This window comes from Lissotriton helveticus, chromosome 4_1, assembly GCF_964261635.1.
Source record: "Lissotriton helveticus chromosome 4_1, aLisHel1.1, whole genome shotgun sequence".
NCBI classification, from domain to species: Eukaryota; Metazoa; Chordata; class Amphibia; order Caudata; family Salamandridae; genus Lissotriton; species Lissotriton helveticus.
This window is the reverse complement of record NC_136063.1, coordinates 1,848,433,379-1,848,458,112: the sequence shown is the minus strand read 5'-3', so window position 1 is coordinate 1,848,458,112 and position 24,734 is coordinate 1,848,433,379. Positions and strand designations below refer to the sequence as shown.

The 24,734-nt window shown below is 42.3% G+C and overlaps 1 protein-coding gene across 1 annotated transcript in view; it reads left to right on the top strand.

Moving 5' to 3' along the window:
- Positions 1-24,734, top strand: part of LOC144827705 (sodium/hydrogen exchanger 2-like) — a 621,902-nt gene that overhangs the window by 173,154 nt on the left and 424,014 nt on the right. The gene's annotated exons all lie outside the window — the stretch shown is intronic.

Sequence of the window (24,734 nt, the reverse complement as noted above, 5' to 3'; positions counted from 1 at the left end):
CAGTCCTTGAGAAAGAACAGAACAGTGCCAAAGTATTGTCTGCACAAAACCACGTCTTATTTTCCTCTAGGGAGCAATTGCACACAATATGCCATCAAACAAGCACCCTAATATATTGCATTTAGGGGACACTTTGATGACATCCAAGAAGTCCAGGGGAAATTTTCGTGCTGGTGATGGAGCGCATCCGTGCTTTCTAGTCCTCTGACACCTGAAGCGACTCACAGCTGCTGTTCATAAACCATTCTGTATGTCCTTGAATTGGACACTGGCGAAAGGTGCTGTTTCTACTTTCCCGAAAACATTTTGAGTAGTTTCAGACGTCCACTTTTTGCAGCACTCGGCTTGGTGTGCTTTAAGCGACAAGAACGCTTGAAAGGTCACATATCAACGGAAAAAAGTTTTGCAGGTTACATGAAAAACATCATTTCGCTTTGTAAAATCACGGAGGCTTCATAAAAGGATGCAATATGTAACATGGTCAGGCAAGCACAGTGTAGATAGACCTTACAGTTTATTAATATTTAAAAGAAAGCACGCAGGGGAGAAAGAAAGAAAACATATGCACTCCCACTCAGTGCTGAAAAAGAAAGGTAAACGTAGTTCTTTGAAAGCAAGCAACGTCAGCAGTGGAAGTATATAAGTCAACCAATCTGAAAACTGTAAGAAAGAAATGCTCCTGGGACAGGTCAAACATAAGCCTATGCAGGAAAGCCATCAAATACAGGGCAAAGAAAATAGACAACCAATCATGAGAAAGGGACAGACCCAAAATCTACTCTGTGTGGTGCATGTAGGTCTTCAGCAAGAGACAGACGAAGCTGTTGTAAGACTTTTTCTTGTAACCTTTTCTTGTAACTCTTCATAATAGCAATGATTGCCTCCACCACAGGATTGTCAGCAAGTACTGATATTCTGTCTCTGAGTTGAGCTTTGCCTTGGGAATTTGATGTTGTACTTATAGGGAACGATATAGAAATGCATTTATCAGTATGTGTAGTATTCCTAAAGGAGTACTGTTTTAGATATGGATACATGGCTTTGTAAATGGTCCCTAAGACACCCAACTGTTAGTAAAAGTCCAAAGAGGACACAGTCCTTTCTAGTTGCACACAAATACTCCTCGAATGTTGCCATTTGAAATGTTATGGGGCTAATTGACAAAGACATGTGTACATAAAAGAGCGCAAAAGAAGGTGTAGGAAATTGGGTTACTATTTGAAAGGGGGTAAACCCTAATGAAGCAGTAACCACAATTCTTGTCAGGGTGAAACACAAGCAAACCCCAAATTAACCTGTACTCAACCCTCTGATAGCTTGGCACAAAAGCAGCCTGGCTTAACTTTGAGGCAATGTGTAAAGTATTTATGCAACACCCAAACAGTAATAACGTGGAAACACGACACAAGAAACATCCCAAACCAATTAAACAACATAGAGGTAAATTTAACTAATTGTATCAGCCCAATAAAACAAAATTCCAATTGGATGAACTGAAGATATGCAATTTTAAAGATTTCGATAAAAGTTGCATCAAAAGGCACAAAGCGCCAATGGAGTGAATCTGGTCGCGCTGGACCAGGAAAAAAGTCACAAGTTAAGGCCGACTGCAGGTTGAGGACAGGACCAAGTTTGGCCCACTGAGAACTTTACCTTGTGTCCTTGGTGCGGCATATGTGTGGTGTTGTTTTACACAGCTTTGCCTCATTCTGCATTGGTTCCGATGAGCTTTGCAGCAAGGCTTTGCGGGCTTTGTGTTACTTGCCGTCGATTCTGGTTAGGCTGGCAGCTGTGCAGAGAGGTTTGCGGGGCTTTGAGTTGGATTTGGTGGAATGTTCAGCTAGGCCAGGAGGAACACTCTCTCATGCCAGTCAAGGGCCCAGGACTTGGGGAGGACCCACTTGGGGATCAGGGACTCACCTCACCTGAGGCTAACAGGGCTCAGGCAGTTCAGGTTGCAGGACCAGTTAGAGTTCCAGTGCAGCGGAACAGTTGGGAAGTTGCAGGGAGGCCTCTGGTGATTGCTTTGTCCCTCTAGCGTAGAACAGGAGGTAAGTCAACTGACCCTTGTAGTCACCCAGCCTGGGATGAAGGGAATAGGTTCAGTTTTGTTCTCAGCAAGCAGGGCAAGCAACAGAGCAGCAGAGCAGTCTTTCTTCTTAGTCTTCCACAGGTCCAGAAATGTACTAAAAGGTTGGGTCTGAGGATCAAATATTGTTTCTGGTGCCAGTTTTGAAGTAGGAGACGTTTTTAGAGGTTTCCACCCACAAAGGCCGGCAGCCAGATGTCTATGGACACAAAAACTAGTGTGAACCCTATGTGAATGTGCTGTGGCAGAGGCTTTGTCATGTGCAAGTGTGATTGGTGACAGTCCTGCTTCATTATAAAGTTAGAGATGCTATCATACCAACACCTATTCCCCCTTTGTCTCACTGTCTGGGAGCAATACACAAAGACCAACTGCCAGCTACACCTAGTCAGGTGACCCAGGATACAGGGTGCAGGCGCCAAATGAGTAGGGTAAGAAAGTACCAACTTTCAGAGTTGTTGCTCAAAATCCAATTTCATCATTAAAGCAGGTTTTCTATTACAGTTCTTTGGACACCGAATTCAACATTCCTATTTGCTCCCAATTGAAAGTTATTACTTATTAAATGTAATATGTTAAGCCAATGTAATGTTATGTGAGAGGCAGACCTTACATTAGTGAAAAACAAATTTAAGACTTTGTCACTACCAGCACATTATCAACTTAAAAGTGCATGTCCAAACATACACTGCACCCTGCCCTAAGGGTAACGTTGACTTATATGTATTAAAAAACATGTTTAGGTCGGGCAAAAGTTTTATTTTGCCAGGTTGGAATGCCAGTTTAAAACTGTACCCACAGGCTGCAATGACAGGCCTGAGACATGCTTAAGGGACTACTTAAACAGGGCACAATAAGTGATGTAGCTCCACTAGTAGCATTTAATTTACAGGCCCTGGGTACATGTAGAACCACCTTATTAAGGACTTACAAGTAATTTAAAGATGCCAATTGGGTATAAACCAATGTTATCATGTTTAAAGGAAAGAGCACAAGCGCTTTAGCACTGGTTAAAGTGGAAAATTGTCAGAGTCCTAAAAGCCAACAAAAACAGGTTTAGAAAATAGGAAGGTGAATGCAACAAGTTTGGACTTGGCCCTGCAGAATGGGCCAAGCCCAACAGGAGGGCTGCTTTATGTGCTCTGAAAATGCCTTTTTCGTGAATAGGCCCCTTTGGAGTTTTTACATATATTTTTGTAACAGCTGGAAACATCTGAGAGCAACCATGTCACATATGACACCATGCCTTCCATTTCCATGTATTCTGACACATCCTGGGAGACATGGGTAGATGAGTTAAAAGTCATTTTGCAAGAATCAGTAGTTAAAACATTCTTAGGTTTCAGCAAAAAAGCTAACCTATTGCATTCTTTGGAGACTGATTATTTCCACATACACAACCAGAAGAGGATGTAACGACTCAATACAGGAGTAGTGCTTTGTGAGCTACAACCTGCTTTTTCAGTATATTGCATTGTCTTCTAGTACAGGGTGCACTATGTAGGATGCCACAGTTCATTTTTCTCAAAATATTCATACAGGTTGATGCCCCCTTATACTTCACTACCTGACTTCTTTGAGTCTGGAAGTATAATGTCAACTCCATCTTTTTAAATGATTTCTTTTTTAAGTTGTTAAAGAGATTTTATTTGATGAAAATGATAAAACAGTACAATATGTAAAGATACATTACATACGTATAGCATAATGCAGTTAATTTATATATAAATAGGAAAAGAAAATAATGAAAGAAGGAAAAGAAACGGGGATAGTAAGGAGGAAATGGGGATAGCAAACTCTATATTGGGTAAATGAAACATAACAATTAAGTAACAATACTTCCTATTGTAATAAGGTAGTCTTTGAACATAAGATAAAATAGGTTAGAAAAATATTAAATAAACTATTAAATCAAGGAGGTTTAGATATTTCTTCATTGCAAGGATTATGCAAGGGTAAGGTATGAGCTGACAAATGTAGTAAATTAGTGATAGGTAACCACAGCAGGTCTCGTTTAATGGCAATTGTGTTTGGGCAACCATAAGCCCTATCCAGTCTATGATTGTAACGAATTCCATACCACCATGCTTGAAATGAAACATTCAAAGTATTTTTCTATGACTTGGTAATTTGTTGAAATGCTACAGCTATGAGTAAATCAATAATGCCGATATTAGTATCATGAGAGGCCCACACCTCTGAGATGCTGCCTAGAAAAATATGGGAAAGAGAAAAAGACATGAGTATGGAAAATAGTATTAATTTGTTGCCCCACTCTGATCCAGAAATTGTGCATAGATGGCAATCAAACAGCATAAGATTCGCTGATGTGGCAGGGCAAGACCAACAGGTAGATGGGATGGGAGGATCTATATTGTGTAATTTAGCCGGAGTAACCAGAAGTCTATTGTATATGAAAAATAAAGTTTGGGTAGTAGTTGCTGCTCGAGAAGACTTCTTTATTTTATTCCAGATTTTGTTCCATATTCGAATAGGAAAAGATTCACCCAAGTCAGATTAGATGTACAAGACATCTAACCTGGACTTCTATTGGAATTCTATATTGCATATTAGCAAGCCCATTATTGCAGTTTTAGGGGCAGTTTCCTGCCGCTAAAACTGCGATAATTTTAATGAGGTTCTTACTAATATGCCCCATAGACTATCCGGGATTCAGAGGAGTGTACTGGTGAGAAATAAGTGCATTCTTGAAGAGTAGGGTGACATAGTCTCCAAGAATCCACCAGAGATTGTTGAGTTATAGTAGAAGCAAATTGGCTGTGTGTGAAGGACGGAGAAAATTTCGAATTGGAACGTCTATCTATGAAATGATCCACAACCATGTTACAATCACCACCAAAGATTAATTAATCATCAGTATAAGTCATTAAAGTAGAGAGAATTTGAGACCAGAAAAGTTTAACATGGTGAGTGGTGTGTATACATTAAAAATGGTTAGAGGTATTTTGTAAATCAGTAAAGACACTGACACACATCTACCTTCAGACTCATTATCTTGTCATATAAATTGAATATCTAAACGTTTATGGCAAAGAATAGCTACACCATTTCGTTTCCATGAACCTGGGGATGCAAAAACATGACCTACCCATTGGCGGTATAATTTGGTTATCTTAATATCTGTCACATGAATCTCTTGTAATAAAACAATATCCCCCTTTAAACTAGCAATATGAGATAAAACTCATTGACGTTTGATAGGAGAAACCAAACCCTTAAACATTCCAAGATATAATTTTTAACAGCATTTCAGTATATAGAATAAATAGTAAACTTTGATATAAACAATTACAAGTATGTGAATATAATGACACATCATATATCAGATTATCAACTAGAAGGAATTCTGTAGATAAATGATAAATATAGAAAAAGACCGTTATAAAGTAGGAAGAAAAGTTATAGGGAGTCAAAAAGTGAGATATGCTGAAGAGAAAGAGGAGAGACAAGCAAAAGGAATAAGAAAGGACCGTAGGAAGGGAGAGGAAAAGAAGTAGAAAAAGTAATAGAAGAAACATGAATTAAAAAAATACAAAGCAAAAAGGAATGAAAGAATAATAAAAGAACCTTCCCTCAAAAATATACGGAAAGATGGGGATGATGGAACCACATAAGGAAAACAGCACAGTCAAGCGGGAAAACTCCAAGACGAAAAATGCGAAAGGGAGACATCATCCAGGCAAGAAAATGGGATCACAGTCCGAGGACCAGGATGAACCACTCCTGACAGAAGAAAAGAAAGATTGTTACAGGAATTATAATGAGTAACAATTAAATAAAAGACCACACAATGTCATGGCTCTGGAGTTCCACGCCTCCGGCTAGCCCTGTGACCTCAGACCCCGCCCCCTCCTCAGCAGTCGTAGGAGAGGCAGGAATGGCGAAAGATGCGGCGTGCTGGCATTTCTGAATCGCGAGAAACGGCAGGAAAAGCGGCGCTGAGTTTGACATTTCTTCCCCTCGACATCTGGGAAGCGCGAGTTAGTGCCCTGGAGGAATTGCGAGAATCTGGCAGCCTGCACGCTTTGATGTCCGGCTGACTGAGTGCTCCAGCGGCTCCTGCCTTGCCTTGCGGTGGTGAGATAGAGGGACGGCGAGAGAATGGATCTAGAGCAATAAGGAGCAGTGATTAATTCTCGACTGGAAAAACTCCTAAAGGATCCTGGCAAGTGAGAAAACACGGGCTGGACTTTTGCTAAAGAAGCATGGTGAGGCAAGGAGGGGTGATATAAAGGGGGCATTGGGTGTTTTTTTTTTCCCCTCTCATTTTGTCTTTTTTGTGTCCCTTTTATCACCCTTATTGCTAAATCTTGCCTTTATAGACTGCCAAAGCAATTTTATGCCAGTTTTGAGCCAGTTTTGAACCTGCGGTCAGGATAATGGGGAAGCAATTAAAGGACAGTGAGGAGCCTAATAAAACTACCAAGGCTGAAACAGCGACACGTCTTAGCACAAAAACTCGCTTAGCCTTGGCTAGAAAAGCAGCACGGCTGGCAGCTAAAGAAAGAGATAAGGCTTCACCAGCTCTGGGGCAAGATACAACGATAGAAACGCAAGAAAGTTCAGAAGATGAACTTCACGTCTCCTTAACCTCTCCATCTAACAAAAGGGCTAGAGAAACTGCAAAGATTGGTGTCTGTGTAGAGGAAATTGAAAATACTACAATCTCTTCAAAAAATGTGGAGGAAGACGTGGTAACAATAGAGGCAGATACAGATTCTCCGTTAACAGCTCTGCCCAAACCAGCTCAAAACGGGCAGAATCTATTGTTTCCTTTGTTTGTTAAAAAGGTTCCTTATGCTCCTCAACTATCCACGGTCCAGCTGGAAAAAGACTCTGGAGCATCAGCCCTTTCTCTATTTTTGCCCCCCCCCCACCTGGGGTAGTGCACGATAAGATAAATTCTCCGCCAAAATCGCCCTAGAGGGTAACACAGTCAAAACAGCTAAAGTCAAAAACTCTTCAATTATGCCCATCAGATAACTCTGATGGGGCTTTAATGGCAGCTCCAGCTCCAAGCTCCCTGGGCTCAGATGAGGAGGGAAGCCGGTGTATAGCCACAGAATCTCCTTTAGTCATATCAGAGCAAGAGAGGGCATCTACGTCTGTTACATCTATAACTCCAGAAGTCCAGGCTAAGGGGAAAGGTGATAGCTTGGATAAGGAAATTAACTACCAGCTCGATATTCGCGAGATGTTAAACTTAATTCTCAATGAGATCCGTGAGATAAAAGTAAATCAGCAAGTCGAAATAGCCGCCCTACATTCCCGACTAGAAAAATTTGAAGAGTCAATGTCAGGACTTCCTAATAGACTACATGAGGTGGAGGAAAGGATCTCGGCTCTGAAGGACCATATAAATCAAGCCAGAGCAGAAGCTAAAGAGACAGCCAGTAAAAAGAGTATGTTGGAAAGCAAACGTGAGAATAAACTCGAGGAGTTAGAAAACTACTCTCGTAGATCAAACCTAAGGATAATGGGGGTCCCTGAGGGCCTTGAAGGGTCAGATATGCTCTCATGGGTCAACTCCTTTATCCACCAAAAAGTATTACCGGAGTTCAAGGGGGACTTAACAATCATGCGAGCCCATCGGGTTCCGGCAAAGAGATTCGCAAACTCGCCTTTTCCTAGAACTATCTTGATGAATTTAGCGGACTATCAAAGGCGCTCCAACAGAGACAATTTTCAGCAACTGAGACAATTAAATGCTGAATTTTCTCGGACATGACTGCCACGGCAGCACGACGGAGGAAAGAATTTGTCAAAATACTTCATCTTTTTAAATCTCAGGGAGCGCAGGCTTCAATTGCTCATCAATCAAATTAAAGGTCCCGGTGAAGGGAAAGTTTTATATGTTTTCTGACATAGAGGAGGCTCAATCGCTCCTCAAGGAGATCTCTTCAGGGTCGAATGCTTGAACAAGTATATAGCTTTGTTTAGGAGGGTGTTATGAAGTTTGATTATATACGTATTATGTATTTGATACACCCTTCTATTGGAATAATAGAAAATAGGATGTAGTTCATATTTGTTGGAGGGGGTCGTGGGGCTTTTCAGGGTCACGCAGGGTGTAACAAGAAGACATCCAGGTCAGGAGGAAGGGGTGAAATGTGGCTAGTGTGGGGGGGACGGAAGGCTCCACATTTCAGGGGGGGTGGGGATCCATCTGGGGTTGGGGGGCATGAGGGGTTGGGGGAAAGCAGTTAAAAAGAGCAGAATGTGCAGGCAGGGGTTATACTTATTCGGATACGAGAATGTAAAATTGGGGAAAAATTTGTTCTGGAAATGAATAAATGTGGTATTCTATCAGTGAACGCCAATGGTGTCTTAAATAAACAGAAATATGGCGCTCCTATAAAATGGGCAGTTTCCCAAAATCCCCATGTGTTATTTCTCCAAGAGACCTACTTAAAATCAAATGCTCCAAATCTATTTATTCCAAGATACTTTTCCCACGCTGTTTTTGCATCAGCAGCAGGGGTCGCCCAGAGAGGTGTTGCCATTTACTTCTCCAGAAGACTTCCTTGGGAAGCTATACAAATTCAAAGGGATCCTAAAGGGAGATGGTTATGGGTTGTTGCCAGATTACATGGACAGGTGATGAATTTTATCAATTATTATGGGCAGGTATCTGATGAAGTCTCCAGTATCTTAGAAATCCTTGATTTTCTGAGAGGGGCTCCTGGGGAGATTATTATGGGAGGAGATTTTAACTTTATACAAGATCTAAAAAAGGATACCTCCAATAAAAACAAGAAACAATTAAAACCTAACACCAAAAAAGTTTTAGGCGCCTTAATGTCAGAATACCAACTTGACCCATGGCGCCTGTTGAATCCAGATGGGAAGTCCTTTACTTGCTACTCTCATCGCTTCAGGACGGCGTCCAGGATTGACTTTTTTTTTTATATCTAGATCCATCCAGACCCTAGATTCATCTATTGGGTGTAATCCCTTTTCCGATCATGGGAAGGTAGAATTGGAAGTTAGAATTGGCGCAGGAAGCAGAGACCAATCCAGATGGCAGCTGGATTGTACTCTGCTTCAGAACCAGGAGTGGGTAACTGGGTTCGGGGCATGGATTGCGGAATATTTTAAAATCAATAACGATACAGCCTAACCATTTGCCGTTTGGGAGGGGTTTAAGGCCGCGGCTCTTGGTCAGATAATATCTTTCACATCGGCCTTGGCTAAAAAGAGTAAATTAAAAATATCTGTGCTCCAAAAAACTGTAGATAAAGAATACGCCCTTCAGCTCCGTCTACATCCAAAGCAATTGGTACAAGCAAAGGCAGAGCTAAGAGACTTTTTTATCCTGGAAGAAATTAATAGTTCTAGAACCTTCCAGCAGAGGGTGTATGAGGATAGCCAGTTGGTGGCAAGCTCCTGGCTAATTCCACGAGGAAGAGACAGGAGTCCGCCTCGATAGCTAAAATTAAGGATCCCACGAGTGGCCAAGAATTAGTGAATAAGGATCTGATTCTAAAGGCTTTTTTAGAGCATTTTGGTCGTATTTATACCACCGAATATCCGGTGAGGGAGGATCAAATAGTGGAGTATTTCTCTAACATAGAAATTCCGAAGATCTCGGCCAATCGGGCTTTTGAACTTGGGATTGAAATTAGTATAGGGGAACTAGTAGACTCTATAAAAGTTACAGCAGGGGCAAAAGCCTGCAGGCAGGACGGATTTCCAATCGAGTTTTTTAAAACCTTTATAAAGGAATTATCGACACCTCTTAAGAATGTATTTAACCATATTAAACAAGGTGGATTGGTACCTGCATCCTTTAAGGAAGCAACTCTAGTATCATTTGTTAAAAAAGATAAGAATCCAAAAGATATTAATTCCTATCGGCCTATTAGCCTTTTAAATTCAGATTATAAGATCTTAATGAAAATCTGGGCTTGTCGCTTTGTATATGCTGCACAAGAAGTTATACATCTCGACCAATCTGGATTTATAGCTGGCCACTCAATGGCCTCAAATACTGAATTTTTAATTCAGGCTCTGGATTTTTTCAACATTAATTCAACCCCTGCCTGCATCTTAATCGTCGATGCGGAAAAAGCATTCGACCTAGTAAACTGGTCAACCTTGTTTTATTCCCTGGGCAGTTTGGGTTTCCAGAACATGTGATTAAGATGCTTCAAAATATCTATCAGGATGCTTCAGCGAAGGTTATAATAAACTCAAACAACGCCGGCTCCATCAAAATCAATCGCGGGACCAGGCAGGACTGCCCATTATCTCCCCTGCTTTTTACTTTTTTTATTGAACCCTTGGTGATCAAAATTAGAAACAATCCTTCTATTTCTCCCCCTATCCATGGGATGGCGAATCTCAAGCTTTTCGCAGATGATATTATCCTCTATTTAAGGCCGAAAAAAGAGAATTTAGATTGTATTTTGAGGGAATTTAAGGCATATGAACAAATAGGAGGTTACAAAATAAATCCAAAGAAAACTGAAGTTCTCGCCCTAAATACTAAACTCAGCCTCTTTCCATCTTGCCTACGTGCTCAGGCTGCCAGCCGAGACCCGATAACCTAGGCATTTATGTGACCTGCGAATATAATCAGTTGTATTCTCTCAATTATGGGAGAATGATTGATAAAATTAAGAATCTGTTTGCTCAATGGCTTTTACTTCCCCTCACTCTGATTGGCAGGGTATCCTTGATAAAGATGTCGATCCTTCCCCTACTAATATTCTTGTTTTGTAATGTTCCCATTAATTTTAATTGTATTTTTTTCAGAGACATGGAAACTTTGTTTAGAAGATTTGTTTGGGGTGGGAAAGCACCAAGGGGGTAGCTGTCCGTAATGCAACTTCCTACTGAACAGGGGGGACTGGCTCTGCTACATGTTAAAACGTATTATGATGCGGTCTTTATTGCTATAATGGCAGGCCTGATAGGTGCAAAAGCATTCATGATTGCTTCTTCTTAGAAAAAATGCTACAGGAGGCTGAATCTCAAGTCCAGGTATTTTTAAAAACTGCAAAGCTCCCAAAAAGGACACGATATAAGACTCTGAAAGACTACTTATTCAGAGTGCAGTCCTTTTTTAAGAAAAACCTTGGCTCCTCTGCCTCTAAGTTTTTGAGCTTACGAGAATGTACTTGTTTAGGCCTGCAAATCAGAAACAGCCATATAATAAATTGGGAGAATTTGGGATTTCGGGAGTTAAGGCATTTTATCATCCATACTAGCATTATCACATGGCAAGAAGTATTGGCTAGAGTATGTAATTCTGACAGACCCATGTTTCTTGAATATTTACAAATTGTTCATTTTCTAAGGAAAGATATAGGTGACTTACTAGATTCAACTAATGAGATGGCAACACTTTTGTACTAGTCTAAAATCAGCGGGATAGGGAGCTGGTACAAGAAGCTTCACTACAAGGGGCAAGCCGCTATGATAGATTGTCATCTAGTCAAAATAGACACCCTAACACAATGTAATTTTACACATAAAGACTGGGAAACTTTAAGTGTGTTGGGCTATAAATCGTTGCTTGCTGCCAATTTTAAGAGAATGGCTTTCTTGTCCCACTGGTTGGCGTATTGGACTCCGGAGGCACTTGGGAAAAGGTTCCCTGAGGTGGTGAATAAGTGCTTCAGATGCCAAGCTGAGAGCCAGGGTGGTTGGCTTCACATTGTTTTCACTTGTCCCCAGCTTACATCTTTTTGGGAAGCCATTTTCGCAGATTTAGAGGTGGCTCTGGGTGGTAAAAAACTTCTTCCCACACCAGAGTTGGCCCTATTTGGGATTAGTAAGGACAGAGGGTTTCTTAAAAATACTGAGGAAACATTTGTATTTATTTCTTGTGTCATTGCTCGCTCCCTAATTCTCCAAAATTGGAAAACCAAGGAAGTTTCATCACATCTGAAATGGCTTAATAAAATGAGGAGGTCAAGGAGTTTTGAAAAAGCTTTTGCTATGAGGGTGGGTGCAGTCAGGAGATTTGAAAATAACTGGAAATACCTGGAGACTCTTGAGGTTACGAGGGGGTTACACTAAATAAGCTAAATATCTCAGATTAATGTTGTTATTAAGTTAAAATATACGCTAGCAGTCTTAAGTTTTTTGACAGGTTCAATTGATAAGCTTTTAAATGCACTTTCTTTGGCGTGTTTTGCACTATTTGAAAATTCGAATGCACTGGCACTTTTTGTCTTCATTTGAAGTGTACTGTAATTGCATTTGCACTTTAGGATTGAACTTGCGTATTTTGCACATTGCTTGTAAATTGATAATGTATTTATACTCTATAACTTGACTGCTAACAGACTAAATTCAGCTGAAGAGCTTCCCCTTGTCTCTGTTTTTAATAAGAAGAAGCCTTTTTTTCCGTATTTTGTATCTCATTTTCTGTGTTTAAAATTCCATTGTTTGTATTGTACCTTACCTGTGCTCTGCTCAATAAAAAATTATTTAAAAAAAAAAATATCAAGATAAATAGAATACAGAATCCTAACAGAACAACAAAAAGTAATTCAAAACAACGTTGAACGGGGAATATCCATGCTTTCTTATTTACAAGTGTCCAAGAAATGTTGTAGATGAGCAGGATCTTCATAGGCAGTGGTTTTGTTGTTAAAAGTCACTTACATAAGACAAGGATGGAACAACCCATATCTAGCATTCAAACTACGGAGTGCTGTTCTCATGTCCAAAAACGTTTTCCGTTGGTCTGTAGTCGCTTTGGCATAGTCTTGAGCAAAGAAGTGGTTGGCACTTTGCCAGGAGATTTCCTCTTTACTTCTGGCAGCATGAAGGACGTTAAGCAAATCTGTATATTCTAAAACGTATAGAATAACGCCTCTTGATTTAGTGGTGGAAGATGCCGATTTTGGGATTGGCCCCAAGCGATGAGCTCTTTGGATGTTCATTTTTGGAGATTCAGGAAGACCCAGAAGATTCGGGAGAAAGGATTGAAAAAAGGAAAGAGGATCTGAACCTTCAAGTCCCTCTACAAGACCATAAATGCATACATTTTTACACCTATTGAGGTTTGTAAAATGTTCCACTTGTTGTTTAAGGTGTGAAATCTCCAAATGCAAAGGAGGAATTTGACTGGTAACAGATTGAACAGAGTCAACACGTTGTTCCAGGTGTATAATTTTTTGCTCTATATGGGACCATTTATCTTCAAGACCTTGGAGACGGATATTAGTTTCCTCCATGTAAGGCTTGAGAGCACGTATTTCCTCAAGAAGTACTTGCATAAAGAATAACGTGGAAGAATTAGAAGGTGAAGGTGGATGTTTCTTGACTCGTTTAGATGAAACAGCAGCTGAGGCAGAGGGAATCTTAGATGACTGCTTAGAAATGTTACGAGGCATAGTAGGCATCACATTACCTGTGTGAGGAAGACTAGTATCTATATCTTCCATGCTTTCATGTAAGACACTGAAAGGATTATAGTCTTCCACTGAATTGCTGTCCATAGAATTAGAACAATTGTATGTAGAGCGCGCTTTTGCCATAGAACAATGATATCAGCCATTCCCTGGGCTTTAAAAAGCAAGTCAACTTGTAGCGCTGGGCTTCATACAGGTTTTCCAGAGTCTAGGGGGTCCAAATAGGCGGTGAACACGCCCGGAGGAGATCTGACCCCCCACGTTGTTATGGAGCTCCGCGTAAGAGAGGCCATCTTCTTTGGCTCTGAAGCCAAGCCCATTTTTAAATGATTTCTAATTGAAAACATTTTCTTCCAAAGGAAATTTGTCTTGTTCTACATGAAGGCAAGAGTAAATAAGCATGGATTCAAGACGCGTATAATGTAGACATTGAGGAGTGTATCAAAATTAACTTATAAGAGTATTTCATCAGAGAAACAGTCCTGCCTCTTATCATGATACTCAGAAACAACGGAAAAATACCTCTGCCTCATCTTCATGACCAACACCTAAGAGACCCCAGGTTCCACTTTGGTCAACTACGCGGCCTTGTCCCTAGAGGTGCATGAGAATTCAATTGACTTAGTCACCTTAACTTTTAATGAACATCGAATATCATCCAAGAAATCAGTAAATGTAACACAAAAGCCAAAATCAATAGCAAAAAATAATTATACTAGTTAATACTGTATCAGAGGGCCAACTTTTACAACTTTCCCCTACTCCCTGACTTTTGTCACTTACCACCAGCAAATGATACCCCTCTAAATTGAAAGATAATAAGATCTGCTCATCACAATACTGTCCCACAATCTCCTCAAGGTGCTTGAAAATAAAAAAAATTGCTTTGTTTTAACAAGAAACGGTTCTGCGCTCCCATCTACAATACACAAAGGGTAGTTCATTTAGACAGACCTTAAATCTAGTTTTTCTGTCCCTACCTGAGGTCACCTCATACTTGAAGATGACACATGCCCCACGAAATATGTGCTCACACTTCCTGAAGGCCTGCATTTACTTTTGTGCCCAGATTCCTGCCACCCAAACGCAGAAAAGGACAAAGACTCACCCCCAAAAATGTGTCTCCACCTTTTTACATCCCTCAATCACCCCAAAAATATGTTGAAAATTAAAAGAAGTGTAATGCCTTCTCATCTCATTGGCTATTTTCTGATTATAAGTAACATTGTAAATACATAATTCACAATCTCCTCGGTGCCCTGTAGTCATTTCAGTTCCAGTTTGAAGTTACTGAAAATATTTAAAATGTCATCATTATAGGTAAGCCGCAGGGTTTCGGCCCTCCTACCACGCACTGCTGAATGAGTAATATATCTGCTTCAAAATATAGTCGAGCATGTTACTGTGATAAAATACACAGCTGAAAATAAAGAAATCTGTTTTAATTTTAAACAATTGGTAAATGTATAATAATGTGAATGGAAGTGCCCCCTTATTTTTAAAGGTTGCCAGTTACCCTAAAAATGCTAAGAAACCATGTAAAAAGAGAAGACCGTTGCTGTTTCCAGGATGGCTGCCTTGAACTGATGCAGGAACTCATTTTCTGATATACACCGCGTGCGAAAAAGTGTGTCCATCGTAGTTCTGCATTTCCCCTGGGCGGACAAAGTCAATAATTCACAATGCAATATCCCAGCACTAATGGACGGGCTAAGTGGACAAATAGTAATTGGAACTCTGCGTCCATAAGTATTACATCAAAGTGGAGAACACAGCCCGCAACATCAGCCAAGAGCAAGTACTTAAATCTTAATGATCTTTCCATTTTTTACATCATTTTGCATCTATTACAGAATCATTTTCTGTCGTAAAAATAGAATTTCGACAATAACATTACTAATGGTCATTTGTTGATCGTTACATCACCAGGCTCTTTTTCTATGATAATTCATTTTTTTTCTAAAAAAATAATCCATTTAGATTACAAGGATTTTACACGATATTAGGATAATTGAGATGAATTCTGTACGTTTGAATGCAGTGATTGGGCAAAAATTGAAGTTTTGATAGAGCAGTTGTAGCTTATTTGTTTTGCCACGATACAGCAAACCATAAACAAGGGAACAACAATTCACAGGCACTGTTTATGCAATTCACTGAAAACTCAAGAGCCCTCACAGTTCAGCAGTGTTGGTACTTTAAATAGAGGTGCATTTCGAAATACCAAACCATAATATGTTTCAGAATTATAAGAGTTTCTAGCTGGTAGTGGAGCTCTGGCGCCTTATTGAGAAATGCAAGGTGGTTGATTTAGCCAGCAAACACACGAGAATGTGACAATAATACTGGGAACAGCATGCGCATGATTATTGTTGGAATGTCCCTTTTTGGGAGACAAAAAGACAGTTCTCTCACAAAGGATGTGGTAAGCTTAGCATGGTACCATAACTGATGGTGACTCACACTGTTTAACATCTGACTACTTACTGAGTTCCATCTTCCAGAATCTAAAACAAGGAGTGTTTGTGGAATTGATCCTAAAGACCATATCCATCTTTTTAGCATTCATCAGCCCTACCTTGCTCAATAGGCACTCATTAAAATCCCATGACTTTTTATCCTGAATACGGCCTCCATTCCCATGGTTCCAGACACCTTAACGAGCTGACCCATGCATGCAGCCTCTGTCCTAAAATGCACTGTAGCCATCCCTGCCTCATGGCTCACCCACCTTTCCTCCAACATTTAGCCTTTGCTTCATGTAAGTGAGTACTGCAAAATTATGTACCACAGCCAGCACTCTCACATGCTTCCAAATCCTGCATCCATGCAGCCAACCATTCCGCAGAACTGTCATCTTGTCTCCTTGGAGCCCCAATAATAGCTGGTGAGGATCCAGGGTACTCACAACATTTCAGCCTAGTCCCAGCGAGCATGCTCACTCTCAACGGGAGTGGGTCGCAGCATTGCTGAACACCCCGAGATTACAGAACAGCCAGAACAGAACGGAAAAGAACACTTCTCAGGATTGCCTTCATGCAGTCGAAAAAATGCAGCACTGTAGATAAGAGGAAAAACACTGAAGCAATAGGGAATTACTTTCCAAAAAGAGACAAAGTGATTGGCCTTTTGATAGATGAGTCTAGGAATTTCAAAGCAGGGAATTCCATGAAATGGATGTTGCTGCAGATGACAAAGGATTTTACTGAAAACATTGAATTTCGTTATGATATTTGAGAACATTGGGAGAAGTGGTAAGGAAAGCTTCTTCTTTTAACCGATTTACACGAAACCAAACAAGATATTTAAAAACTATACATAATATTGCACACATTAAACATTTCTTTAGTCACTATATGTATATATATATATATATATATATATATATATATATATATATATATATATATATATAGTCGTCTATATTTGCCCCCTAGTCTCTAGATTAGGATCCTCTAACCAGTTATATTGTGTAATGACCAGTCCATTAATGACGCTCTTCCAGTATCAACAACATCATACGTTGCTAGTTAGCACCTCGCTGCAATGTCGAAAAAGCCCATTGCAGCTTTCACTTGTAAGCACCAATGGGCAGTCTTACAGAGATGTGGCTTGACTCTTGCATATCTGTGTGATAATTGCCTCTTCCCACCCCCCTGCTTTCTGTCTGCATGTCCCAAGGCACACACAATTAAAGTATCAACCCACCGTGTTGACAAATGCAAAAGGACAACACTACATCACACCCCAAGTATATGCTAATTTACTGTGCTTAGCCCATTCTTGTGAGAAGTCTTTTTCCAGAGATGTGATGACTCAACAGGGAGCCAGTGGTCAGAATATAGTGAACATGGAGACGAGGAAACTGAACTTGCAGAACTGGGAGCATAGTCTATTGTGAGAAATTGGGTTGTTGGTTGACTGGTGTGTAATCCCTGGTCAAGCAGGAACCAGAATCTTTGTCAGGGTGAGGAACAAGCCAACCCTAAGTTAACATGTGCTCAACCCTCTGGTAGCTTGGCACAGAGCAGTCAGGCGTAACTTAGAGGCAATGTGCAACACTTCAAACAGTAAAAAAGTTAAAACACTACACAAAAAGGATTGCACACCAAGTTAGAAACATAGAGTAAAATGTCCTAAATAAAAGTAGCTCAAAATCACAAAAATTCAATTAGTTGTACCAGAGATATTCAAATCTAAAGATTTTAGTTAAAATAGCACCAAAAAGCACAAAGCACCAACAGTGGATGTCTGGTCGTGCCGGACCAGGACAAAATCACAAGTTCAGGCCAACCACAATGGAGTGTGGCATGACTACAGGGACACAGTTAGGCCAACTGAACAAAGTACTTTTAATTCTGGTTTACGGAACGTTGCAAGGATCCTTGTTGAATATGCGTTGTGCAGCCAAACGTGTGGCTGTGATGCGAGGCCTGCTTCGTTTTCAAGGATCCTGTAGACAGGACTTGCAATGCAAAGTCCTGCATTGAGGATGTAGTGCACAGTCCGGGAAATGCGATATAAGTCTTGGCAATGGGTCCATTCCACACAACAGCAGAGATGCGCTGGTTCTGCTTGAGGTTGAGCTGTACAGCAGAGATGTATGGGTTCTGCTGGAACCACAAAGGTTGGTAAAGTACATTAAACACGCTTCCCAGGCTCTAGCAATGGAGTGGCACTGTTTGGAAGGGTAGACTCACAGAAGGCAGAGTCCAGGTGCAGATACATTGTTGTTGGAAGCCTGTTATCTCCTGGAGGCTTCAGATCAGAAGTCCAGCCAATTAGCACTTGAAGTCTCTCTGGGTTCTGGGGTCAAGAGATGCAGGTCCAGTCCTTCTCACCCAGGCAAGAGAGCAGCAGAAGGTACGTCAACACAACAGAGTTTTCAGAGCAGAGTGGCAGTTCGGCAGTTCTTGTAACAGCACAACAGTCCTTCTTCCTGGCAGAATATCCACAGGTCCAGAATGTACTGAAGAAGTGGTTTTTGAGGTCTAGCATTTATATCCAGTTATGCCTTTGAAGTGGGGAGTAGCTAGTAGAGGAATGTCTTTGAAGTGCACTAACAATAGGGGGTATGCAGCCCTTTGTGTGAAGACAGGACACAGCCTTTTCAGGTGTAAGTGGGGTTGGACCATGCTTCTCCCTCCCATCCTACCAGCGATAGCCCATCCAGTCACACCTAAGCTCCCCATTGTGTGTGGCTGTCTGGGAGGACTACACAAAGCCCAACTGTAACCAACACCCAATCATGTGACCAAGAGGCTTAGATAAGAAAATGGCAACTTTCTGAAAGTGTTATTTTCAGAATTGGGATTTAAATCAGACTTCACTATGTTAGGATTTTAAATTAGGATTTCAGAAACCTCAAACATGAAGGAGTAACATATTCCCATTTGGAAATGACTTATAAAGGTAATAAAGTAATTCAAATGTTATTATATGGGAGAGGTAGGCCTTGCAGTAGAGCAAATCAAGTTCAGGAGTTTTTCATGACCAGGATATGTAAAATGTAAAAGCACATATCCAATTTGTTAAAGATACTGCACATTGCCCTTAGGGTTGTCCAGGTCCTTCCTACCTTAGGGGGGACCTATATACTTTAAAAAGGAAAGTTGGGCCTGGCAAAGGGTTTCTCATCATGCCGCATTATGCGTGTTACACTTGTTCACTTGGATATCACTTTTTACAGATGTTTTGGGCGCTTCAAGGGCACTTTATTTATTTATACATTTCTAAAGCACCTGGTTACGCCACCAGCGTGTCCCCGCGCTAAGTAGACTCGCTAGTCATATAAAATGTCCCAGAATTGCATACGGAAGCATTACTGCTGCCTTCGTTAACTTAGGATGCAGAGGAGAATAGCCATGTTTTTAGTTTTTTCCTAAATGTAGTTTCACACGGTTCCATTCTTAGGGTTTCCGGGAGCTTGTTCTAAGAATTAGCCGCAAGATATCTGAAGGACTGTGCCCCCATTCTTGTGGTCTGTATTCTTGGGACCTTTACTAATGCCCTTCCTTCCGATCGCAAACTAGGGCCAGGAATATAATATAATATTAAAGAGTGCAGGTGTCGCAGACCTTTTTAGCAAGAATTTTATGGCAATAAGACATTGACTTGAATTGGACTCTTTTTTCCACCGACAGCCAATTTAAGTCCTCCAGGGCTTTTTTTGCAATACCAACCGGGCTGCCGCATTTTGCACCACCTGTAATTTGGCTAGCCCCTTCTTTGGCGCTCCCAGATATAGTACGTTCACATAATCTAATTGGGAAGTCACCAGTGCGTGCACTATGGTTTTCCCTGTATTGGGTGGTAATACGTCCAGAATTGTTCTCAAGGTTTTTAAGGTGCCAAAGCACTTACCCACTACCTTCCATATTTGGGCATTGAAAGATAATTTAGTGTCGAAACAGATTCCCACATGTTTTACTTCTGTTTTGGGAGTAGGTATTGGGCCCAATGTTTCTGGCCACCATGTAGAGGACCATATATTCAGTGTTTTACCCACTACCATTACCTCTGTTTTATTCCCATTCAACTTCAGGCAGTGATTGGACATCCGTTTTGCTCCGTCCTCTAAGCAGCTAGTAAAATTGAGCGCTGTCTGTTTGTTATTTCCCGAGAGTGTTACAATCAGCTGAGTATCTTCAGCGTACGATACGATGGTAACCTGATGTTTTTCCACTAGTTCTGCCAGTGGTCCCACATATAGGTTGAATAGCGTGGGACTCAAAATTGATCCCTGTGGGACTCCCTGGGGCAATAAGATACTCTTAGATACTTGCGATTGCTGTAGTACTTGGAAACTACATGACAATAGGAAGGATGTCATCCAACGTAATGCAATACCTTCTACACCACATTCCTCTAGTCTGTGCAAGAGCAACCCATGGGAGACAGTATTGAAAGCGCACTTAAGTTCAACAGGATCATTGCAGCTGTCTGCCCCGCATCCGCCCAGTGTCTCATTGTGTCCGTAGCCAGTAACAGAGCTGATTCTATGGCGTGGGCTGCTCTAAAGCCAGATTGGGAGGTGTGTAATAGGTAATTTTTCTGTATATGGTTGGTTAGTTGTTTATTTTCTAGTTTCTCCTCACTCTTCGGGACAAATGGTAACAATGAGAATCGGCGCAAGTTTTCTAAAACTGCTCGGTCTATGGATGTTTTTTATTTTCAACGGACGGACTATCGCTTGTTTCCATCTAGTAGATACTTTTTCCTTCTGGAAGGAGGTTGTAATTAGCTCAGAGATGTAAGGCATGATCAGATCTGCTTCCATCAATAGTTGTTCTGGTCACGCAGGATCTCGTGGGGAACCAGATTTAATTCCTTTGGCGATTGTTTTAAGTTCGTTAAGTTCTAACATTTTAAATTCATTGAGCCTTTCTCCTAAAAATCTCTTCTCCTTCCTAGGTTCTAAGTTGCTCCCTTGACGTGCTTCTGCTGGGAAAACGCTATATATTTTAGCAACCTTCCCTTCAAAGTATTCAGCAATTTTATTGCAGTTTTCTACTGAGGGTGTTTTTTCATCCTTGTGATTTTCAAAGGAATTAGGTGACTTTAATATGGAAAACATTTCTTTGGAGGAGCTCCTCGCTCTTTCTATTTTTTCCGTGTAGAACTCGCACCTGGTTTCCTTAATTAATGTATGATACTTTTTTTGTTCTTTTTTATAGCAGTCCTTGGCGCAAAAATGTTTGCGCCAATTCTGCTCTAACTTCTTACACTCTTTCTTTGTTCTAGCAAGAGTTTCATTGTACCATGGTGCTGAAGCCTTCTGTCTCTTGGTACTCTTAGTGCTCCATGGCGCTATCTCATCAACGGCACCTGTTATCCATTCCTCAAATGAACATTGGCAGTGTTTATATCTGTTCCTAATATTGGTTTATTTTTTTCCAGAGCCTGTGAAAAGGAACTAGTATTAAAACAAACCCATTTTCTGTGTGTAGTTTTCAGACTAGGTCCCTCTATCCTTGAGCTGGGTATAGATATTGAGAATGGGATCAGATAGTGACCTGTCCAATGGATAGGCCATGATGTTTCCACTTCTATTTCCTCTTGGTTAGTAAATATGGGATCAAGAATATGGCCATTTTGGTGAGTTGCTGTTTTCACCTGTTGAAAACGGCTGAAGACGGCTGTAATGCCAGAAACCGGTCCTGGGAAGCTTGATTCCGGTCCAGGGAAGACATGGCTTGGCAGTTTGGGCTGGACTGTTCCCATGAGGCACAGGGTCAGACTGATTTGCATATGGCCATGTCTGAACTGGGGTGGCGGAGTCAGCTAAAGAACTGTGATGGATTAAACCCAGATCAGTTGACTGGGGGTGAGTGTTTGTATTGTCAACGCTCCGTCCATCACCACCTTTGGTTTTTCTTTGTTCGCCCTAAGTTGGCAGGGTATGCTCAGACGTGAGTCCCTTGCTCACTTTGCCACTGGAGTCAAGCAAGCCCGGCTGAAGACGGCTGTAATGCCAGAAACCGGTCCTGAGAAGCTTGATTCCGGTCCAGGGAAGACATGGCTTGGCAGTTCGGGCTGGACTGTTCCCATGAGGCACAGGGTCAGACTGATTTGCATATGGCCATGTCTGAACTTGTGTGGCAGAGTGAGCTAAAGAACGGTGATGGATTAAACCCAGATCAGTTGACTGGGGGTGAGTGTTTGTATTGACAACGCTCCGTCCATCACCACCTTTGGTTTTTCTTTGTTCGCCCTAAGTTGGCAGGGTATGCTCAGACGTGAGTCCCTTGCTCACTTTGCCACTGGAGTCAAGCAAGCCCGGCTGAAGACGGCTGTAATGCCAGAAACCGGTCCTGGGAAGCTTGATTCCGGTCCAGGGAAGACATGGCTTGGCAGTTCGGGCTGGACTGTTCCCATGAGGCACAGGGTCAGACTGATTTGCATATGGCCATGTCTGAACTGGGGTGGTGGAGTGAGCTAAAGAACAGTGATGGATTAAACCCAGATCAGTTGACTGGGGGTGAGTGTTTGTATTGTCAACGCTCCGTCCATCACCACCTTTGGTTTTTCTTTGTTCGCCCTAAGTTGGCAGGGTATGCTCAGACGTGAGTCCCTTGCTCACTTTGCCACTGGAGTCAAGCAAGCCCGGCTGAAGACGGCTGTAATGACAGAAACCGGTCCTGGGAAGCTTGATTCCGGTCCAGGGAAGACATGGCTTGGCAGTTCGGGCTGGACTGTTCCCATGAGGCACAGGGTCAGACTGATTTGCATATGGCCATGTCTGAACTGGGGTGGCGGAGTGAGCTAAAGAACGGTGATGGATTAAACCCAGATCAGTTGACTGGGGGTGAGTGTTTGTATTGTCAACGCTCCGTCCATCACCACCTTTGGTTTTTCTTTGTTCGCCCTAAGTTGGCAGGGTATGCTCAGACGTGAGTCCCTTGCTCACTTTGCCACTGGAGTCAAGCAAGCCCGGCTGAAGACGGCTGTAATGCCAGAAACCGGTCCTGGGAAGCTTGATTCCGGTCCAGGGAAGACATGGCTTGGCAGTTCGGGCTGGACTGTTCCCATGAGGCACAGGGTCAGACTTATTTGCATATGGCCATGTCTGAACTGGGGTGGCGGAGTGAGCTAAAGAACGGTGATGGATTAAACCCAGATCAGTTGACTGGGGGTGAGTGTTTGTATTGTCAACGCTCCGTCCATCACCACCTTTGGTTTTTCTTTGTTCGCCCTAAGTTGGCAAGGTATGCTCAGACGTGAGTCCCTTGCTCACTTTGCCACTGGAGTCAAGCAAGCCCGGCTGAAGACGGCTGTAATGCCAGAAACCGGTCCTGGGAAGCTTGATTCCGGTCCAGGGAAGACATGGCTTGGCAGTTCGGGCTGGACTGTTCCCATGAGGCACAGGGTCAGACTGATTTGCATATGGCCATGTCTGAACTGGGGTGGCGGAGTGAGCTAAAGAACGGTGATGGATTAAACCCAGATCAGTTGACTGGGGTGAGTGTTTGTATTGTCAACGCTCCGTCCATCACCACCTTTGGTTTTTCTTTGTTCGCCCTAAGTTGGCAGGGTATGCTCAGACGTGAGTCCCTTGCTCACTTTGCCACTGGAGTCAAGCAAGCCCGGCTGAAGATGGCTGTAATGCCAGAAACCGGTCCTGGGAAGCTTGATTCCGGTCCAGGGAAGACATGGCTTGGCAGTTCGGGCTGGACTGTTCCCATGAGGCACAGGGTCAGACTGATTTGCATATGGCCATGTCTGAACTTGGGTGGCGGAGTGAGCTAAAGAACGGTGATGGATTAAACCCAGATCAGTTGACTGGGGGTGTTTGTATTGTCAACGCTCCGTCCATCACCACCTTTGGTTTTTCTTTGTTCGCCCTAAGTTGGCAGGGTATGCTCAGACGTGAGTCCCTTGCTCACTTTGCCACTGGAGTCAAGCAAGCCCGGCTGAAGACGGCTGTAATGCCAGAAACCGGTCCTGGGAAGCTTGATTCCGGTCCAGGGAAGACATGGCTTGGCAGTTCGGGCTGGACTGTTCCCATGAGGCACAGGGTCAGACTGATTTGCATATGGCCATGTCTGAACTGGGGTGGCGGAGTGAGCTAAAGAACAGTGATGGATTAAACCCAGATCAGTTGACTGGGGGTGAGTGTTTGTATTGTCAACGCTCCGTCCATCACCACCTTTGGTTTTTCTTTGTTCGCCCTAAGTTGGCAGGGTATGCTCAGACGTGAGTCCCTTGCTCACTTTGCCACTGGAGTCAAGCAAGCCCGGCTGAAGACGGCTGTAATGCCAGAAACCGGTCCTGGGAAGCTTGATTCCGGTCCAGGGAAGACATGGCTTGGCAGTTCGGGCTGGACTGTTCCCATGTGGCACAGGGTCAGACTGATTTGCATATGGCCATGTCTGAACTGGGGTGGCGGAGTGAGCTAAAGAACGGTGATGGATTAAACCCAGATCAGTTGACTGGGGGTGAGTGTTTGTATTGTCAACGCTCCGTCCATCACCACCTTTGGTTTTTCTTTGTTCGCCCTAAGTTGGCAGGGTATGCTCAGACGTGAGTCCCTTGCTCACTTTGCCACTGGAGTCAAGCAAGCCCGGCTGAAGACGGCTGTAATGCCAGAAACCGGTCCTGGGAAGCTTGATTCCGGTCCAGGGAAGACATGGCTTGGCAGTTCGGGCTGGACTGTTCCCATGAGGCACAGGGTCAGACTGATTTGCATATGGCCATGTCTGAACTGGGGTGGCGGAGTGAGCTAAAGAACGGTGATGGATTAAACCCAGATCAGT